The sequence below is a fragment of the Lissotriton helveticus genome, chromosome 8 (assembly GCF_964261635.1).
Source record: "Lissotriton helveticus chromosome 8, aLisHel1.1, whole genome shotgun sequence".
In the NCBI taxonomy this organism is placed as follows: Eukaryota; Metazoa; Chordata; class Amphibia; order Caudata; family Salamandridae; genus Lissotriton; species Lissotriton helveticus.
This window is the reverse complement of record NC_136069.1, coordinates 310,281,385-310,301,299: the sequence shown is the minus strand read 5'-3', so window position 1 is coordinate 310,301,299 and position 19,915 is coordinate 310,281,385. Positions and strand designations below refer to the sequence as shown.

The 19,915-nt window shown below is 48.5% G+C and overlaps 1 protein-coding gene across 1 annotated transcript in view; it reads left to right on the top strand.

Annotated features, from left to right (window-relative positions):
* XPO4 (exportin 4) overlaps window positions 1-19,915 on the top strand; it is a 471,754-nt gene that overhangs the window by 383,166 nt on the left and 68,673 nt on the right. The window lies entirely within an intron of this gene.

The window sequence follows — 19,915 nt, the reverse complement described above, 5'->3', positions numbered from 1 at the left end:
CTTGGAAAGAACTTGCAAGCATGGCCAGTGAAGCTTACAATATTTGTTTCTCAGTATTGTCCTTTGCTAATCTGGACACTTGTAGTTAATGCACCCACTTTTCTTTTTACATCCCAAAGCGCTAATGATACTGCTACACAATATATGCATTTGCAGGAGGTAAAGGTAGATGATTTCTATGCAATTATGCTGATTTCTTGTTTAGATTAATGATATCAAAGTGATTATATTAGTTACGAAGGCCCGGACTGTTTATATATCTATAGTGTCTGTCCCTGAAGACAGTGCTAATTCCTTTTTTCAATCAGACCTTTGAGAGTCTCCATTTCCTGCAGGGTTGCCATACCTTAGGTTTGTTACTGAATGTTGTATGTTAGGAAGTCTCCCTGAACAGCGGGATGGGCAAGATGGCCATGACTATGGCCGAGTGAGCGGACTCCTGCCCTTCTCCCTGCTTTACCTCTTCCTCTCATGTAGTTTATGGGAGAACAGAAGATGTACTGTCCTCACAGCTTGGATGATCTGGTAGTCGTGGTCTTGGCTGTGGGGGGTTCCACTGCCTTTTCATTTGGTGGCTTGTAAAACCCTCGCTGGCAAGGCGGCAATGCCTCCAAAAGCAGTCCTCAAAGGCGGCAAGGCGCGGGGGCGCCGACAATTCCTGGGAGTCTTCGCAAGTTGGACCATGCTGGGGTCAGTCCTGACTCTGTTGGACCCCCTCTGGAAAGGCGGCAGCGGGCGGATAACCAGGGTCAGGCGACCCACTGAAGAAAAAGAGTATTTTCATTGGCGGGAGGCAGACGGTCCCCGCGTTGTTAAAAATCAGTCTTGCAAGAATAAGGGTTTGCAGGACCCGGTAGCAGGAGAACAACCAAGTGGTAAAGGCGCTGCCTCCCCGCCGATTCCTGAGACTCGTAACAAATCTTTAACGACCACTTCCCTGGCAAACGAGCCTCTGCGAGGTAAGGCGTCGGGTCAGGTAGACAGTGGGAGAGAGCGCAGATCTGACTCTGGTATGGTGGGGGATGGGAATCTGTGAGAAAGTGGCTCTATATATACTGGACCAGAATAAGGTACAGTGTGTATAGGGTCCACAAACCCCAGAGGTATAACAGAGGTTAAAGTCAGGACTGACCTTACTCTCAAAAGTGGTAGCTTGGTCGAGCAGTAAGGCAGTACCAGAGGACGGTGTAAAGCATTTGTTGTACACACTGTCAGCAAAAGGTTTCACACACTCAAGGACTGAACTCCAGGCCAATTGTTTTTATATCAACAGATATAGTTGTTTTATTTTTAGAACCAACAGGTACAAAAATATGCTTTTCTCGATATGAGTACTCTCATGTATTTACTTTGCAAAGAGGCAATACACTTTGTGAACACAATAGATACAGGGGTTGCAGTAGGCAACACAATTCTAGACCAACTATAGCATTGAGCTCAATGGGTTTTCATCATATATGTACAGTTGATTACTTTGTGGATCCTAGGTTCAGTCCTGGGGTCTCTAAGCTGAAACCAATTTAGTAAAATCGTTTTAGTTATGGTAGTTTTTTTTCAGGAATATAAAGCTGTTTTAAAAGTTCACACTTAGAAACTTTTCAATGAAAAACTGGCAATGTTATCCAATGGGAAAAAATTCAGGTTGCAGGTAAAGTATGATTTCGTTACTTTTGTAATCCAGTACTGGGCTCCTGGGTCCAGCACTAGGGTCTCAACTTAAAACAGGTGAGTAATTGCCTTTCAGTATTTAGTATGATTTGTACAGAATATTTCAAGTTTTCAAAAGTAGACACTTTCATAGAAAAGCAGACAATGGATTCCTATGGACAAAATACAGATTACTAGTAAACCCGGTAAGGATTACTTTTGCGGTCAGTACTGGGCTACAAGGTACAGTACTGGCTTCTCCCCTTGAGAGGTGATTTTATATGAATATTTTTAGTTTCCAAAACTTCACACTTAGAAGATTTTTCGAGTCAAACCAGTCAATGTTATCCAATGGCAGGTAAGTGAGTTATCGGTTTCCAGGTGAGTACTTGGCTGGTGAAGTTAGGGTTCTGGGCATAGACTCAGGGGTCCCCCAGGGTCAGGTAAGTGCAGTTGGTTCACCCCCAGCGGCACAGGGGCGGCCAGGTGCAGAGGTAGTTAGGCCCAATGTTATCGTATGAGGGAAAGGGGGCCTCCGGGTGGTGTAGCAGGCCACGCGGCTGTGGGAGCTGGGCTCCTGGTCACTTGCTCCGGGCAAATGGGGAAGTAGGATAGGGTACAGGTTGCACTGCCAGGGGCAGCTGGGTGAAGGGTGCTTTTGAGCTGTCGGGCGCTCAATGTTATTCAATGAGGAACTTGAAAAGGGAACAAAGGCTGCAGGCTCGGTGACAAAGGATTTTCTGGAGCAACCAGCACTCCGAGGGGTATGTTGGGATCTTGGAGGATAGGCAGACACCCAGGAGTTGGGCACAGGGGGCCGTGGGGCGCCTGGTGCAGGGGTGTCTTTTGAGGTCGGGAAATCTTACCCCCCTGCTGGTCGTGGTCGGAGGGGTCCTCTGTCCTGAGGCTGCAGGCGTCGTCGGGGTCGTCTTTGGGCACTGGACTTCGGATCTCAGTCGCCGGGGGGACGTCCTCGTTGTTCTGGATCACTCTGGCACGGGCCGGCTCGGCGCACGCAGAGTGGGTTGATCCGGAGCTTCCTGGCTGGCATCAGGGGTGTTGTTGCAGCAGAGCCTCTGCTGATGGGAGTCCCAGGCTTTAAGAGGGTCAAGGCAGGCAGGTCCTCTGGGTGTCCCAAGGTTGCTGTCCGCTGGAGTCGCCGGGATTAGGCAGGAGCAGGTTCCAGGATCGACAGGCCTTTAGGGCTGGGGCCACGTCAGTTGTTGTTGTCCTGTTATTAGCAGCTGCACCGCGGGTCTTCTTCTTCTTGATCTTCTTTTCTTATCGGGATCTGCGGAAGGAAGATTCAGGGAGCCCCTAAATACGGAATTTAGGGGTGTTTCAGTTAGGGCAAGGACAGGGACCAATAGGTCCGTGTCCTGGGGTGGGTACACCCCCTAGCCTACTCCTCTCCTGTAGGAGGGGGGCAGGAGCCTAGCTGTGATTGGGCAGGGCTCCCCATCTTCAAGATGGCCGGAGCCCGGGGTCGTGCGTCACCTAGTCTCCCCCACCTGAGGGGTGAGGTTGGCACAGGCTGGCACACCCCCCTTCCTGACGTAGTTGTTCCCGCCAGTCTTCCAGCCAGAGTGGGGGTCTGGACTGGAGGGGGCCAGCTGCTGGGCACAGCAAATGGTCTGGAGAAGCTCACAGAGGTGGTATGCCTTTGAAGCTTCCCCCTGCCCATCCTGGAGGAGGAGAGCTAGCACCTCGCCCAGGATGTGCATGGTTGCAGGCCCAGGAGAGCTGGGGGGGGGGGGGGTCTCCACCCAGGGGTCCAGCAACATGTCTGCTGTGTGGCAGCTTCTGCAGCCACTCAGCCCAGACGTGGATTGTAGGTTAGGTTTTCAGGGGCATCTCTAAGATGCCCTCTGGTGCATTTTACATTAAATCCCACACTGGCATCAGTGCGGGTTTAATGTGCTGAGAAGTTTGATACCAAACTTGTCAGTCTTCAGTGTAGCCATTATGGTGCTGTGGAGTTCGTAATGACAACCTCCCAGCACCATGTACTCTTAATGGCATCACTGCACTTAGTGCCCAGGAATGGCCCTGGGTACTGTAGGGGCACAGGGCTCATGCACCTGTGCCCACACCTCTGGCATAGGGCACCCAGCTAGAGGGGTGACTGAAGTATGCCAGAGCAGTGGGTTCTATGGGCATGGAACACAGGGATGTGTGCCATGTCGACTTTGTTTGGTTCTGTACTTAGACACTCCGCCTGCAAAGGCAGTGTGTGGGTGTCAGGGTACAGGGCCCCTGAGGGTGGCACAATAAGTGTGCAGCCCTCAGGGATCTTCTCTGGTCACCAGGCCCTGGGTACCTAGGGTACCATTTACTGGGGGCTGACAGGTGGCCAGAGATGTCAATTGGGTGTTAGTTGTAACACAGTTGTAGGGAAGGAACTCCGGCCCTGGGTACCTGGTTGGCAGGAGCCCAGGGCAAACCCAGTCAAAGCACATCAGCAGTCAGAAAAAAGTGGGGGCATACCAATGTAAGAAAGATGGCACTTTCTCACAGAATCCTGTTGCTGATGTCAGCGGGGATAGTGGTATCCCTCAGTTGCTGATTCTATCGGAATCCTTGGGCGCAATTCAGAATCCGATTTCGCTGCAGAAACAAGGCATTGTGGGAGATGGAGTCTCTCTAAATCATGATCAGTCAAAGGATATAACAGAGGTGACTCCTAAGGACTTTGCCAGCCTGGAACCCACTTCGTCTAAGGAAGAGGAGCCTGCTGACAATTTTCTAGTCTGTCTGGTGAAGACAGTAATGGTAAAGACTGGGCCGTACAAGAGAGCGATGCTTGTAGCTTGCAATGGGAGGACGAAGGCAGTGATACAGCTCAGATGAATACTGAGACAGTTCGCAAAATAAAAGAGCCAGGTACTTTCCCAGAGCAAGGTGCAGCCGGGTCAATCACTTGGGATTATTCTTTTTCAACTCAGTTGAATGGTAACGAGGCAGTCTCAGGGGGCTGTACCTACAGCTATTGGCAGGTGAAGAGAGTGGTGGTGGGGGTGCTGCGGGTGGTGGTGGTGTAATGTTGTTCAGATTCTTTCAAGATTATATTTGTTTAAGGAAACTGGTAACCATTGGTACAATTTGGAACTGTGTTTTGCTTCAAATGTCTAGGCCCGACGAAGAACCTGTTTTTCTACAAAATGACAGGTAGAAGGGGGAGGAATATCTCATGGAATTTTGTGGATTAAATGATAGGAGAAAAAGGTTTTTTTTAGCCAAATGTGTACGCCTTATGCAGATAGATATTCTCTTTGTACAAGAAACCCACATCCCTAGCAGTAAAAGTGGTTGGCTGAAGAAATTTGGTTTAGATCTTGTGGCATATACATGGCATAGCACTACTATTAAGGGTGTGGCTGTACTCGCACGACGTGGTGTAGGAACATGTCAGAGTTAAGGAGGACTAATTTGGGCGTTGGGTGATTGTTGAATTTATAATCAATAGTGTACCATTTACAATCAATAGTGTCCCCTTTACAATTTGTTCCTTTTACGGATCTAATATGGATAATCCTGACGTCCTAAACTTCTTGAGCATGGAACTTGCGATGTGGCCATACCAATTAATTCTCTGCGGGGATTTTAATATTCATTTGGAGAGCAACTTTGATCTGTTGAGTGTCTCTCCATATCATTGGTGGAACTTTTAGGGCTCTAAGGAGGTTGGTCAGAGAGCATGGGTTAATCGATCTATGGTACAGACATAAACGGACGGACATGGGATATACTTTCTATTCTGCCCACCATAACAAGATGGTCCGCCTGGATTATTTTTTTGGTTCATGTCAAAGAGCATAAGCAACTGTCATTAGAATATCCCTCAGGATAATTTCAGACCATAATCCTGTAATTGTGGAACTTCCGTTTAGCGGATTTATGGTGACTCCACGCCCTTGGACCTTTGAATGTAAGTTGCTGCTGGATCAGTCGTACTGTGAGAATATGGCCAAGTGGGTGGTTGAAATTTTTGACTTAAATAGGAATTCTGCTTCAGGAATTATGGTCTGGGATGCTTTTAAGGCAGCTGTGAGGGGAGAGACACTTAATTATTCTGGCCATCACCGAAAGGCACATAAGGAACAGTTGAGGGGTTGGGCCCAACATCTTAGACTGGCAGAGGTGCAATTGATGCAGAGGATTCGTACTGGCCAGAATATTGAAGAATGTCAGCAGTCAATTGCTATTATCAAGGCTAAGATACACCAGCATTTTAGTGAAGAACCTGCCCTTAAGTACGTCCAATACAGAACTGAAGCATACAAATTGGGGGAAAATAGGGGAAGGGTTCTGGCTAAACGTAAAAAAAGAAGAAAAAAGGAAGTCTCCCTGAACTCTGCTCCGTTTCTACTGTTTCTACGGTTTCTACTGTTGGCCTTTTGAACTTTAAGCTAGCAGTTCATTTCTTCGCTTCATCTCTTCTTCTGAAGTACAGTCTAGGTGTGAGTACCTATTTTTCTTCATTATGTCAGAGTCTAAAAAAAGGTTTGTTTGACTTGTGAAAAGTCCAGACTGTGTTCTGAGGACCCACATAAGGAGTGTCTTTATTGCTTGCATCCTGACCACAAGCTCAGAAAATGCTGTTGTAATTTTTCCACAAAAACCATCAAGGACCGTGAGAGCTCCTATGGCTGCAAAGAAAAAAGGCTGCTAAGGGCTCTGACTCTGAAGGTGAGGAGAAGCCCCATACCTCCTCCAAGAAAAGCAAGGAAGAAGGGTCTTCCCCTTCGCGTAGGGATCCTAAAAAATTTAAATCTCAAAGTAAGGAGAGGCCTGAAGAAAGGAGGGTTAAGAAAGATCAGCCTGGTCCCTCTTCCTCTCATCAGAGATCTGGCTCTGCTCCACCGTCAGCTCCTCATTCTCCCTTCAGGGATTCTTCATCTGCAAAAATCTACTTGCCAGCAAAGAAATTGCCATCTATGGCCTCCATTTCCACAGAATCAGGTGCTCCGACCACGGTCTTGTCAGCGACTTTGACAGCGTTTACAGTCAAGATAACAACAACTGCTTCGTTGTTGAAGAAGGAAGTGGTGGTGTCACCATCATCGACTGTTGTTAGACAGTCTCCGTCGACTAGGGCTTCTCTGTCCACGGTCCAGCTCATCACCTCACCGTCTACAAGTTTCTCTCTCTCTCCAGCCGCGGCAGACGGTTTTACCATCAATAACAGCGTCGATGAGCCAGTTAACCTCTCCGTTGACGAGGGAAAAGGACGTTGTGCTTTCAAAGGAGATACCATCTCTCCTACAGGACCTTTCAAAAATATCTCTATTGCCTCCTACTCTTCTCTTGGATTTCCAGGAATCTGAGGATGAAGGTCCCTATGGCTTTGCATACAGCCCCTCACAGCTCAGAGTTAAGTGCCAGGACTCTGAGGAGGACGAGGCGCTAGATGATCCTTCTACTTATTTGGAGGGTGAATTTCTTCTCTGATGCAGGGCGCCCCAGCACTCAATGCTTGGACGCTTTTCAAGTGCACTACCCATATGAGGAACAAGAAGATCACGCGCAAGAGCCTTCCATCAATATTTCCATTTTGTTGGTCTCCGACCTTCATATGATGCTTCATGACTACTATGAGCGATTTCTTGAGGCAAACTGTGCGTCGCAACCACCACCTACACAGGAGGTCCCTGTTGTCATTCCTGTGCCGCTGGCTGCACCTCCGACTCCACTTCTAAGAATCAAAGATGTTCCACCACCTTTTAAAATTCCTGTTCAGGTGCAGGACAGTGATGATCAGCAGCTAGAAGAAGGGGAGCTGCAGTTTGAACCGGTTGTCCATGATAAATGGGACGATTACTTGGATCTTACTCCGCATATAGCAGACTCGCCACCTGCAGATATTGATGGTTTCCATGATCTCCTGGAATGCTCTTCAAGGTGCTTCAATCTCCCTATGCCTGCTAAACAGAATGAGTGTTTTTCTGTATAATTTTAAACATTATACGCAACGCTCCACTCGGACCACACCCATACTTATGGCACGAAAGCCTGAAGTTAATAAAAACGCCAGCCTCTATTTCTGCGGTGGCTCAAACTACATAAAAAAAGTACAGGGCACCGGAAGACTCTCCTGCGTGCCTTATTGGTCATCCACGGCCTGATTCAGTTATTCTGCAGGCTGCTCAAAGAAGATCTAAAAATCCCTCTTCTCCATGACAAGGAAGGGTGCGTCTGTACACCATCCGAAAAAGGTTCTCCGCATTGGCAGCCACTGCCATCAAGGCCTCCGACGCCATGGCTATCCTCAGGAGATATGACCGGCAGATGTGGCAGAGATCTCGTTCTTGTTGGAGTATCTTCCCGAGGACAAGATGCAGGGGGCAAAGGATGTTCTATATGAGGGAGAGAGAGCCTCCCCCGAGATCATTGATGTGGCTCAAGACATCGCATCGACCGCCTTGAGACAGATGGCGGGAGCGGCAGTGTTGAGAAACATGGATGGCTAAAGGCTTCAACATTTCACCCTGAGGTTTAGGCCAAGGTGTTGGATATACCATTTGACTGCTAATTCCTTTTTGGCAAACACGTGGATGACACGCTGTCGTTAAAGTCGGACACGGACTCGGCAAGTCTCTGACGATTCTGCAGTTTTCTTCTTTTAGAGGAAGAGATAGAGGTCGATATCTCTCTCTCGACCTCAACTCCAAGAGCGTTTTCAACCCTATTACCAGAAGGAATTTTGATCGCAGTACTCTGCACAGACCTTTCATCAAACCTCCATACCAACCTACCCTAGAGCATCGGTGCACGGTGCCAGTGGCGGCCTTTCTCCGGTGATCCAGTCACCAGGTGTTCCCTTACCTGGACAACTGCTTGGTCAAAGTTCCATCTTTCCAGGCTGCAAGAAGACCTATAGATGCCTGTGTTCGCCTCTTTCGCTGCCTAGGTCTCAAACTCAATTTGGAAAAGTCCTCTCTCATTCCTTCCAGGTTGCTGGTGATCCTAGGTGAAACTCTAGATACCACACTTTCAAAAGCCTTCCCAGCAAAAGAAAGGATGTAACGTCGCCAAAAAACAGTGCAATTGCCATCCGCAAAAAAGTGTTTTAGTAAGGACATACAAATCAATGCTGGGGATGATGTCATCCAGCATCCGACTCATCCCACACTGTTGCCTACGGATGACACCTCTTCAGGAGCAGTGTGATGCTCAATGGACTTAATCTCGGGGCTCATTAGAAGACATTGTTTCAATCACACCATAGATGACCTTGGCAATGTCCTGGTGGGCAGTCAGAGACAGCTTTTCTCTAGGTCTATCCTTCCTTATGACAAAAACAAAGTTGGCAATGATGTCGGATGTTTCCATGGACGGGTGGGACGCACACCTACAGGATTTACAGATTCACGGAAAGTGGTCCGCTCAGAAAGCGCAGTGTCACATAAATCTGTTGGAAATGAAAGCAGTTTTTCTGGGCTTCCAGGCTTTCTTGCCAAGGATAAGGAAATTGTGACTACTCATTCGCATGGACAATGCCACCACCATGTTTTATCTGATCTAAACAAGGTGGGACAAGATCTACTGTTCTCACTCCTGGATGAGCAGATCAGGAAATGGATGACAGCCTACAAGATATCAATACAGGTTCAACATGCACCAGGAGTCCAAAACGAATGGGCGGACTCCCTCAACAGAGACACCAAACAATGTCTCGAGTGGGAGCTAAACGAGGATCAGCTACAAGGAGTTTTTTCTCCATTGGGGTTTCCAACCCTAGATCTGTTTGCTACGTCTCAAAAGAAAATGGAGGTTCTATGCTAGCAGATTTCCTCAGCCAGGCTCTCTAGGAAATGCCTTCCATTTCGCTTGGGAGGGAACGTTTAAGCATTCCCTCTTTTTCCTCTCATTCCAAAGGTTCTGCAAAAGATCAAACAGGGCCTTGCCGCATCATCCTTATTGCCCTGGCGTGGGTACAGCATTACTGGTTCACAGAGCTGTATCTCCTATCAGGGTCCTCACCAATCCTGTTCCAGCCAAAGGAAAATCTCCTCTCCATGGACAAGGGCCAAGTGGTTCATCCACAAATTCACACGCTTCACTTGTCAGCTTCCCTGTGTTCTGTGCCTGCCCATCACTGCATCAGACCTAGGTAAGTCACCCTTAAGGCAGGGTGCACTATAACTCATGTGAGGACCTATCTGCATGAGCAGACAGGACCCTATAATATCTAAGGCCATTCTTGGATATTATAAGTGCACAGTGAAACCATACTGAGTACTTGTCATTACGAGTTTCCTAGCACCATAATGGCTTTACTGAATCCTGGGATGTTTGTTATCAAACATCGCAGAATAATAAACCAGCACTGATACCAGTGTCAGATTTATTATCCTATGCACTCAGGGGTCCTTTCCAAAGGGGACCCCTGAACTAAACCAACCACTGGTGGTTTGCTGAACAGTGAACATCAGCCTGCCACCACGAGACCGGTTTCGGGATCCAAGGTGTGCCTACCTCTGCCAACCCCGCCCCTCAGGTGGGGGAGGCGAGAGGAAGCCCATCTTCAGTGCCTATCATCTTCCAGATAGAAGGCACCCCCCTATTGGGGTCATTGATTGTGCTCACTCCCCACGTGGGGTGAGCACACTAATGGTGTAGTCACCCTAAGGTCAGCAGCCCTTTGGCTACTACGTGGCTACCTCAGTAACACCCCTAAATACAGTATTTAGGGACACCCCTGAGCCCAGCTCAGAAGTTCCTGACTCAACCCATCTACCACTAACTTGAGAGTAAGGTATTCTCTACTTTAACCTCTGCCATAGCTTTGGGGACTCACTGGACTGTGCACACTATACCTCTTGTTGGTATAGTATATACAGAGCCAGCTTCCTACACATACCTTATATGCATCTTTGACTTTTCCTCCCATAGGATTGCATTGTGCATAAAACCGCACAGGTTTCAGTGTTTACTTACCTGTGCATATTTTTATGGAAAACTGTACTTACCTTGAAACCAAGTACTTGAGTTTGAAATATATGTATCATTTATTGCGTCTGTGAGTACAATAAATGCTTAGCACTAACCTCTGATAAGCCTAACTGCTCGCCCTTACTACACAAAAGAGAACATTGGTATTATCTACTTTAGCCTCTTAAAACCAAATGAGGAACGACTTGACTGTCTGCATAGTGTACTTCGTTTTAGTCCATACTAATATTATAAAGAGAGAGACGAAACCTTCGAGGCGGGTAATCTCAGTAACCACAGCACCAATTACAAAACCCAATACAGCGTTGGAAAGGGCAGTTGCAGCAGAAGGACATAGGCTATGCAGACGGCCACCATATATATTTTTTTTTTTTGCAGACTTTTATATAGCGCAAACTTGACCCGAACTGAATCGGGTATCAGAGCGCTTTACATAGCACCAGTTACGTTACATGAGGACACACATTCATTTTTGTTAGGCACGGGGAGATTAAGTGATTTGCCCAGAATCACAGGATGTTTGGCGTCGTTACCAAGACTCGAACCCAGATTCCGAGGTCGAGCGCCTTAGCCGTTAGGCCAACTCCTCTATACATTTAGAAGGTAAAAGAACCGTGCCAGCAAAGTAGTCCCTTGTGGGCTTGTCTGCGTTGTGCTGTGGGCGTGACTAACGCTGGGGCGTGTGGTACGGCCATCACATCGTGGGCTTGGGGGCATGACAAACGCTGGGGGCGTGTGTCCGCCCTTCATGCCATGTGAATTGTACATACCAGCGCCAATTACGTTGCTGTGCAGCATCAAGGGGCACGCTGGGTGCGTGACACGCTGGGGGCGTGAGAAACGCTTGGGCTTGTGTTCCGACCTTCATGCCATGTGAACACAATTGTGCCGCATCAAGGGGCACGCTGGGGGTGTGAGAAACGCTGGGGGCGTGTGCTACGTTCCACCCTTCATGCCATGTGGGTCGTACATTAATCAGAAAATCGTCTGCTGTGGCCATGTGCTGGGGGCGTGACAAACGCGTTCACCTGGAGGCCTGGTAAGTAACGTTACTGCAGCCTCTCCTGCGCGCTGTTACTGAACTCTCTTATTCAACAAAATTACACGCGCCTGCTATCATCAACCAGGGCTCTAGCCAGGCTCAGGCGGCGGATCAGTACACTAATTACACGCGCCTGATAACATCAACCAGGGCTGCAGCTGGGCCTCAAGCGGGGGAACACGCGCTTGCTAACATCAAACAGGCCTGCATCTGGGCCTCAAGCAGGGGAACACGCAAATGAGCGTGTCTGCGGGGACAATTACTGCAGCCTCTCCTACTCGCTGTCACTCATCTCTCTCATTAAACGGATTTACCCGCGGCTGATAACTCTCTCATTCAACGACATTACACGCGCCTGCTAACATCAACCAGGGCTGTAGCCGGGCTCAGGCGGCGGATCACTACACCAATTACACGCGCCTGCTAACATCAACCAGGGCTGCAGCTGGGCCTTCTCCGTCCCTATTCTAATGAAACAAAAAATGTTGTCTACCGCGAGATTTTAAAATAAATTGCCCTTGCCAACACACATTACACACATTCTATTTCATACCCGGACAAAGTCGGGACGGGCTGCTAGTACACTATATAGAGAGCCAGCTTCCTACAATCTTATAAAAGAAATGTTACAAATCTAAAAAGCAAAATGTGTTTGCTTGTTCTTATATAGGGCAGGTGTGTGGGGTCACACACAGATCTCCCCAATTCAGATAGTAGAAAACAGGTTCTTAAAGAAACTCTTTGTAGTTCCCCAATACACTTCATATCTGGTACATTGTGAAGAGGGTTTGAGCTTCAAAGAAGATCTGATTCATATTTGCCCACTAATATAGTACATGAGGTTTGGACATGAGGGGACATGTCTAAATAGAGCCATTATTCAAGATTGTTTCACTTGACTATACTCATAACATCCCATGGCTGAAATTTTTTTAAACTATGTAGTGGTTTAGTTAGACCAGATCTGTTTGACTAGCCTCTGAAACGTCAAGGGATTAGCAGAGAAAGTCTTAGATGTATGGGGCTGAGTATGTTTGATGCAGCCATGTTCGGAGATGAAAAGTAATATTAGGTATGTAACTTTATCTGGGTTGGGTCACAAATAATTTTGAAATGTTTTTTATTGCCTTATATAGAACTTGATTCATATCATGGTATCATTCCCCAAAATTAAAGGTTGTGTTGCCATGTCAGATATTCTTGTGATGGAATCTGAAAACAAAGCACAATGCACTGTTCGAGGCATATGAGCTGAAGATTACACACTCTGCATAGATGGCCACCTAGTGTTGGGCCCGCATGTTTGCAGTTTGTTTTGTTGTAGAAAAGTCTTTGGAAGTCACAGGATAGGTGACTCCTCCTTTGGATGATACTGCGCATGGGCATCGGCGCCATCCCCAGATTGTTTTTTTCCGCCACCGGGCTCGGATGTGTTTCCAGCGCTCCGTGTTGGAACCGATTTCCTTCGGCGCGCAATCCTCACCAACTTACAAAACTTAGTTTCGAATGCTTTCCAGTCGACGCTACTCTTCAACATCGAGGATCTCGATTCCGGTCAACGGCCTTCGGGCCTAGCTAGGCCTCGACTCCAGCTCATGGAAAGGACGCCATTTAAAAAGTGTCCTCAATGTGGGTCGAAGTTTCTCCACCCTGACCTTCATGAGGTGTGTAACCTCTGCCTCTCTCCGGAGCACGAGGTGAAGGACTGTTCAGCTTGTGCCACTTTCCGCTCCAAAAAGACTATCCGGAACCGATTCCGGATGATATCTTCGAAGAAGGCGTCAACGTTCCAGAACAACACGACATCGACAGCAGCTCCGAGGCCGAAGATTCCGATGTCGGGGACATCACTCGAGCGCAGCGGGTCGTAAGTAAGACCGTCGACCTCGACGCAGAAGGCCCCGGTCACACCCTCGCCCTCGGGTGCACACCGGCACTCTGCTTCTACTGCCCCACCTTCGGGCCTGGCTAAGAAGCTAATTAAGCCTTCAGGCGACTCTGGCTCGAGTCGGCCTTCACACGGTGCCAGAGCACATCTACCGGCACCGAAAAAGACAACGGCACCGACTACACCTACATCAGAACCATCGGCGCCGAAACATACCACTACTCCTTCGGCACCGAAACCCAGGTCGGAACCAAGCAAACCCGCTTCGGATTCCAAAAAACCACCGGAACCGAAAAAAACATCGGATCCGAAAAAAACATTGGATCCAATAACCATACCGGAACCGAAAAAATCCTCGGAACCGAAAAAAGCTTCGGAGCCGAAAAAGACTCCTGCTTCCCCAGTGAAAGACATTGTCAAGAAACCAAAACAGGCCATTTTGGTGCCCAAGCCTTCCTCCGCACCAAAAGATCACCCTCCTGCAGAGGATTTACCTTATCCAGACCCTGCTCAAAAGACTCTCGCTAAGGATCCAATCACTGGACACTTAATTTTGGCTTCAAAAAAGCGACCACTGGACACACCAGCTCTAGCTCCAGCTCCGCATTCAAAGAAGGACATGGCTACCTCTCCCCCAAGACTGCCTTCCCCTTCTCTTTCACCTGTACCATCACCACATCCTCCCATACCACAGCATTCCCCAGCATCCTCTATCATTCCAGACAGGGATGATAGCTCTGATGATATGGGAGGTAATATACCTGATCCAGCCACACCTACAGTATCCCCTGACCCGTGGGATGATTATACCACCCCAGATGTCCCAAATGTCCCTCTGGATGACTTATACCCCTCAAGCCCTTCCCCACCAGAAGACACTATAGGGTTTAATGAATTAATTCACAGGGCTGCACAATATCATGGGGTAGACATACATACAGACCCTGTTGAGGAAGACTTCCTAATGCATACCTTTGATAACGCACAAAGGTCCTCATCCTTTTTACTGATGCTTAAAGGAGTGATCAAGCATGCTCCTGAAGTCTTCAAGGACCCAGTCAGAACTCGGGTCATTAACCCTTGTATAGAGGAGGAAAAAAAAGCTGCCCCCTCAGACCCAGCATATATTAAAGGTCCAGTACCATTAGACTCACTTGTAGTTACCAATGCATGCAAGAGAGCAAACTCACACACATCAGGGGAGGCTGCACCACCAGATAAGGAGTCTAAGCTACTTGACGCATCAGGGAAAAGTATAGCGTCTCAACCAGCAAACATGTGGCGTATCGCCAATACACCGGCATTATTAGCCAGATATGACAGGGCACATTATGACGAGCTAGAGTCATTAATGAGGCACTACCCTGACAGGTACAATGATAGAGCAAACAAGCTTATCCAAGAGGGGAAAAACATCACAAACACCTGTATTCGGTGTGCACTCGATGCAGCAGGTACTGCCTCTAGGGCAGTTAACACCAGCGTTTTACTACGCAGACACGCCTGGCTACGTATATCAGGGTTCAAACCTGAGGTACAAAGTGCCATTCTTAATCAGCCCTTTGATGAGCACCACCTATTTGGACCCAATGTAGATGTATCACTAGAGAAAATAAAAAAGGATACAGACACCGCCAAATCTATGGGAGCCCTGCAGTCGCAGGCTCCCAGACGTTCATTTTGTTTCTCATCCTATCGAGGTGCCACCAGGGTATATACTTCAGACACAGCTTCTACCTTGTACAAAGCCCCTACACAGTCCACTTACAGCAAGGGCTACCAAAGGGGTGGTTACAGGGGTAACAATAACAAAGGCAGAGGTAAAAATAACAGCTCACACTCTGCCTCTACCCCTGCCCAATGACTCCCTTCCCCCGTCCCATTCCACTCCTGTCGGGGGAAGATTCCAACAATACCTGCCAGCCTGGGAAAACAATACATCAGACAGGTGGGTGCTCCAAATAATTCAATCAGGTTATTGTCTGGAACTAACATCTACCCCCCCCCAAACATACCACCCAAGCAGCGCCCAATGTCACAGGAACATTTAACATTGCTCAGACAGGAGGTAATATCCCTCCTGCAGAAAAATGCAATAGAAGGAGTTCCAGAGCATCACAAAAACAAAGGAGTATACTCCCTATATTTCCTAATACCAAAGAAGGACGGATCTCTAAGACCCATCCTAGACCTCAGACCTCTAAAAAGAAACAAAAAAAAAGTTAAACTCTTTTTATTAAAGACAAAGGAAAAACATTACAAAAAGAAATCAACTCTCAGGTGAGTGCATTCGATTCCAACGCATGGGTCAAAGCGGCTCAATGCAAAATCAAATAAACAACAATTAGTACTAGGATCTAGGGGATTCCTGTGCTCCCAGGTCTAATCCTGGCGTGGGTGGCTCGCAGATTGCTCCGCGGTGGCTATTCCACGCTCCCTATAGCTTCCCCCACTTCTGTGGGCAACCCCTGGCCACATACACTGCTCTCTATAAACATACACCAATCAAGGTCCTCCGCCCATTTGTTGATTCGGGACGGCTGGCTGGCACCCCAAAGCTGAGCTATATTACGTTTGGCTACCATAAATGCCAGTGTCACCCACTGTTTCTGGTACACATTTAAATCGGTAGGCTCCCACACATTCAACAAACATCTCCGGGCCTCCGGCCATGTCCCCGTGCCCATAACTTCCCCCAGCTCATCGTGAACCTTCGTCCAATATATCTGTATCGCTACACTGTGCCAGAGGATATGCATCAAGGTGCCAATTTCTCCACAGTCTCTCCTACAAACTCCAGTCTCGGCTCACCCCATTCGTATCAGACAAGGCCCGGTTATATAGGATCTATGCCATATCTTCAGCTGCACCAATCGGAGCTGCATCTTGATAGCCACTACCTTGGGGGTAGACACCACCTCTGTCCAATCCTCATCAAGTTCTAACCCATCCGCACTCCACTGAGCTCTAATCCGCACCAATGGGTTTTCCGAGTAATTGACTAATTTCCTTTATATCAACGAGATGGTTTTCTTTGGAATATGTCCATCTAGTACACGGTCCTCAAGAGGAGACTCCTCCAAAAGCTCCGTGCCCTTGGGGACATGGGTGGTGAGGGCATGCCTCACCTTCAGATATCGGAAGTATTTGTTGTGGTGTAAACTATACTGCTTTACGAGGGGCTCAAACGTGTGCACTGAGTTTTCCCCCCACACATCTTTTATCTGGGTAATTCCGATAAGGTCCCATCTGTCGAATCCCTTAGTCTTCCACAGACTGCCCAACTTCTCAGAGTTTAGTAAGGGGATGGCCAGTGTTAATCTGTCTTCCCACCCAAGACATTTATTGATCACGTGCCACACCTGTGTCGCATGCGCGGTCGGGCCAGTCAACGGAAACCTCCCAGGCCTAGAATACAGAGCTCTACCTATCATCCCACCCGAGGCTTGACCCTGGTCCATGGCGTAGCCCGGGTCCGCGGGGAGTCCGTAGACAATATGGTTCACTGCGGCCAGCTGTGAGGCCCAATAGAACTTCCGCAAATCTGGGAGTTCGATCCTGCCATCATACCACGGGTGAGTCAGTTTATTGAAAGCAATACGGGCCCCACCATCCCACAGGAGCTGTCTCTGAAGAGTTTCTATCTCCCTAAAGTATACGGTCGGCACTGGGTCCATCGAGTTCTGCAAGGCATATAGAAACCGGGGCAAAGCCATCATCTTGAAGAGAGCGGCCCTTCCGAGCAGGGAGAGTGGAAGAGCTTTCCAGCGTTCCACATCTTTCTTACACCTGTTAAGTGGAGAAGCTAAATTATTATCATATTGCAACTTTGGATCAAGCGTGATAAATACACCTAGATACTTAAATCCTGCCATCTCGATGTGAATAGGGCACGACTCCTGGATCACCGGCGGGTCGCCCACCAATACAGAGAGCACCGATTTTGCCCAGTTAATGGCTAATCCACAGTATCTGCCAAAAACAGCGAGCACATCGAGAAAGTTGCAGAGGGATTCCCTGGGGTTAGTGAGATAAAGCAGCACGTCGTTTGCATATAGCGAGATCTTGTCTTCCCAGTCAGGTGTCCATCGCAAGCCTCGTATCGATCTATCCCATCTAACTCAGGCTGCCAATGGCTCCATGGCGAGTGCGAATAGTAGTGGGGCAGTGGGCATACCTGCCTGGTGCCTCTCCCCAAAGAAAAGTCACTGGACTTAGAATTGTTGACGACCACTAGCTAGTGGGTTCGCGTATAGCAGGCGCACCCAACCGATAAACTCACTTCCAAAGCCCAGCTTCGCCAACACTGCAAACAGATATAGCCACTCCACTCTATCAAAGGCCATTGTGGCATCTAGGGATACCAGCACCGTCGGCTCATGGATCTTTGGGGAGCCCCCAAGGACTCCGCGCAGTCTGCGCAAATTTACCGCTGCATAAAACCGGATTGATCCGGGTGATTGAAGGTCGTAATCACCTTGACCAGTCTAGTAGCCAGGAGTTTTGCCAGTATTTTGGGTTCTGTGTTAAGAAGCATATGGGCCTATAGGAGGAGCATTGTGTCTTAGGCTTGCCTGCTTTATGTATGACCACAATGTTGGCCACTCGCTGATCATAAGGGAGTTCCCCCTTCTCCCTGCTTTCCACAAACATGGCCCGGGTGTGGGCCGGGTGTGGGGGGCGAGTTTACTAGCGTTTAACTTATACAACTCAATAGGTACCCCATTGGGGCCTGTCCCTTTACCAGATTTTATCTGCCTAATCGCTTGGGCAACTTCGGAGTTTGACAATGCGGAATCAAGATAGCTCCTGTCCTCCTCTGACAGACGTGGCATAATAATATCCCTAATCATTCCGCTATTCTCCACTTCCGTGAAGTCACTACCGCTCGTATAAACCTTTCGGTAGTATTCAGAGAACTTGTCTGCCACAGCCTGTGGATCTGTGATCTTGCGTGACTCCAGCCCTTCCAATTCAGGTACCAGCCTAGACGCTCGCTCTCCGTGCTCAAGCCTTGCAATCAATTTACCAGCTTTATCGCCGTGCTCATAAATTCGGCTCTGGACAGCATTGTGTTGGGCCACCTTATTCCTGAAAAGGTTTTTATATTCCTCCTCCCGGATTCTCAACAGATGGAGCTCCGCCGGTGTGTGTGACCTAGCCACCTTCTCTTCCAGAAGTATAACTTCCGCCTCCATTTGAGCTACTTCCGCATGGCCTTTCTTCTTCTTACCTGACACTAAGGATAATACTTCACCTCTTGCTACTATTTTGTATGCTTCCCAGAGGGACCGCTCAGAATCTACCGACCCCTTATTCTCCATAAAGTAACGGTCTGACATCTGGAGAACCTCCTTCTTAATAGCTAGGTCTTTTAACTGCCAGGCACCAATGGGAGCCATTCTGCCCACTGTCGGCAGATCGAGAGCGAGGCAAAGCCATAACGGAGAGTGGTCAGAAATTCCCCTTCCAAGATATTTCACTTCATGGATCATGGACGCCATCGCTGCCGGAAGCAGCATATAGTCCAGCCTAGACAGGCTGCTGTGAGCAGCCGAGACATGGGTGTAGTGTGTCAATGTCGGATTACATATTCGCCAACTATCTACCAACCCCAGTGTGTCCAGGAAATCTGAAAGCCATCTCTGCGTCTGTCTGAGCGCTCGAGGTGGGCTGCGATCCACCTCTCCATCTAATACAGAGTTAAAATCACCACCTAAGACAAGGCCACCAAGGGGCAGCGTAAGGAAGGTGGCACTCAAATCTCGAAAGGTCTCGGTCTGGAGGCCAGGTGGCACGTAAATAGACAGAAGAGTGAACGTCCGGCCCCCAACCTTCCCCGAGACACCTGCCTATCTGCCCCTTTGATCAATCCACATGGCCTGCACAGACAAAGGAAAGGAATTCTTTACCAGGATCCCGACTCCGCTAGATCCGGTTGTGAATCCAGCGTGCACCACCAATTTATACCCTCCCTTATGGAGGGCCATGCACCTGTTACCGACTAAGTGCGTCTCCTGCAATAATATCACATCTGGGGAATGTTGCCTGATAAGTTGACTAACCATCCCTCTCTTGAGCTTGTCACCTAAGCCATTCACATTCCAACTCCGCACTCTCATCCCTGATCCTCGGCTATTCTGTGCCGCCGAACCCATGCAAAGAGAGTGTCGCTACATTCTTATCACCTGAGACTAAAAAAGGATAACAAAGAAAAACAATAAATACAACAACACTCCCCTCCCCCCCCACCCTGCACCCCTGCTCGCGACGTTTGCCAACCCCCAACTCGCAGTGTGCCTGTCGCCCCATACTCTAACTAACCAGCTATCTAAAAGTAGATCTGAGGAGGAGTTTGGCACTCCGCATCCCCGCACCGCCCC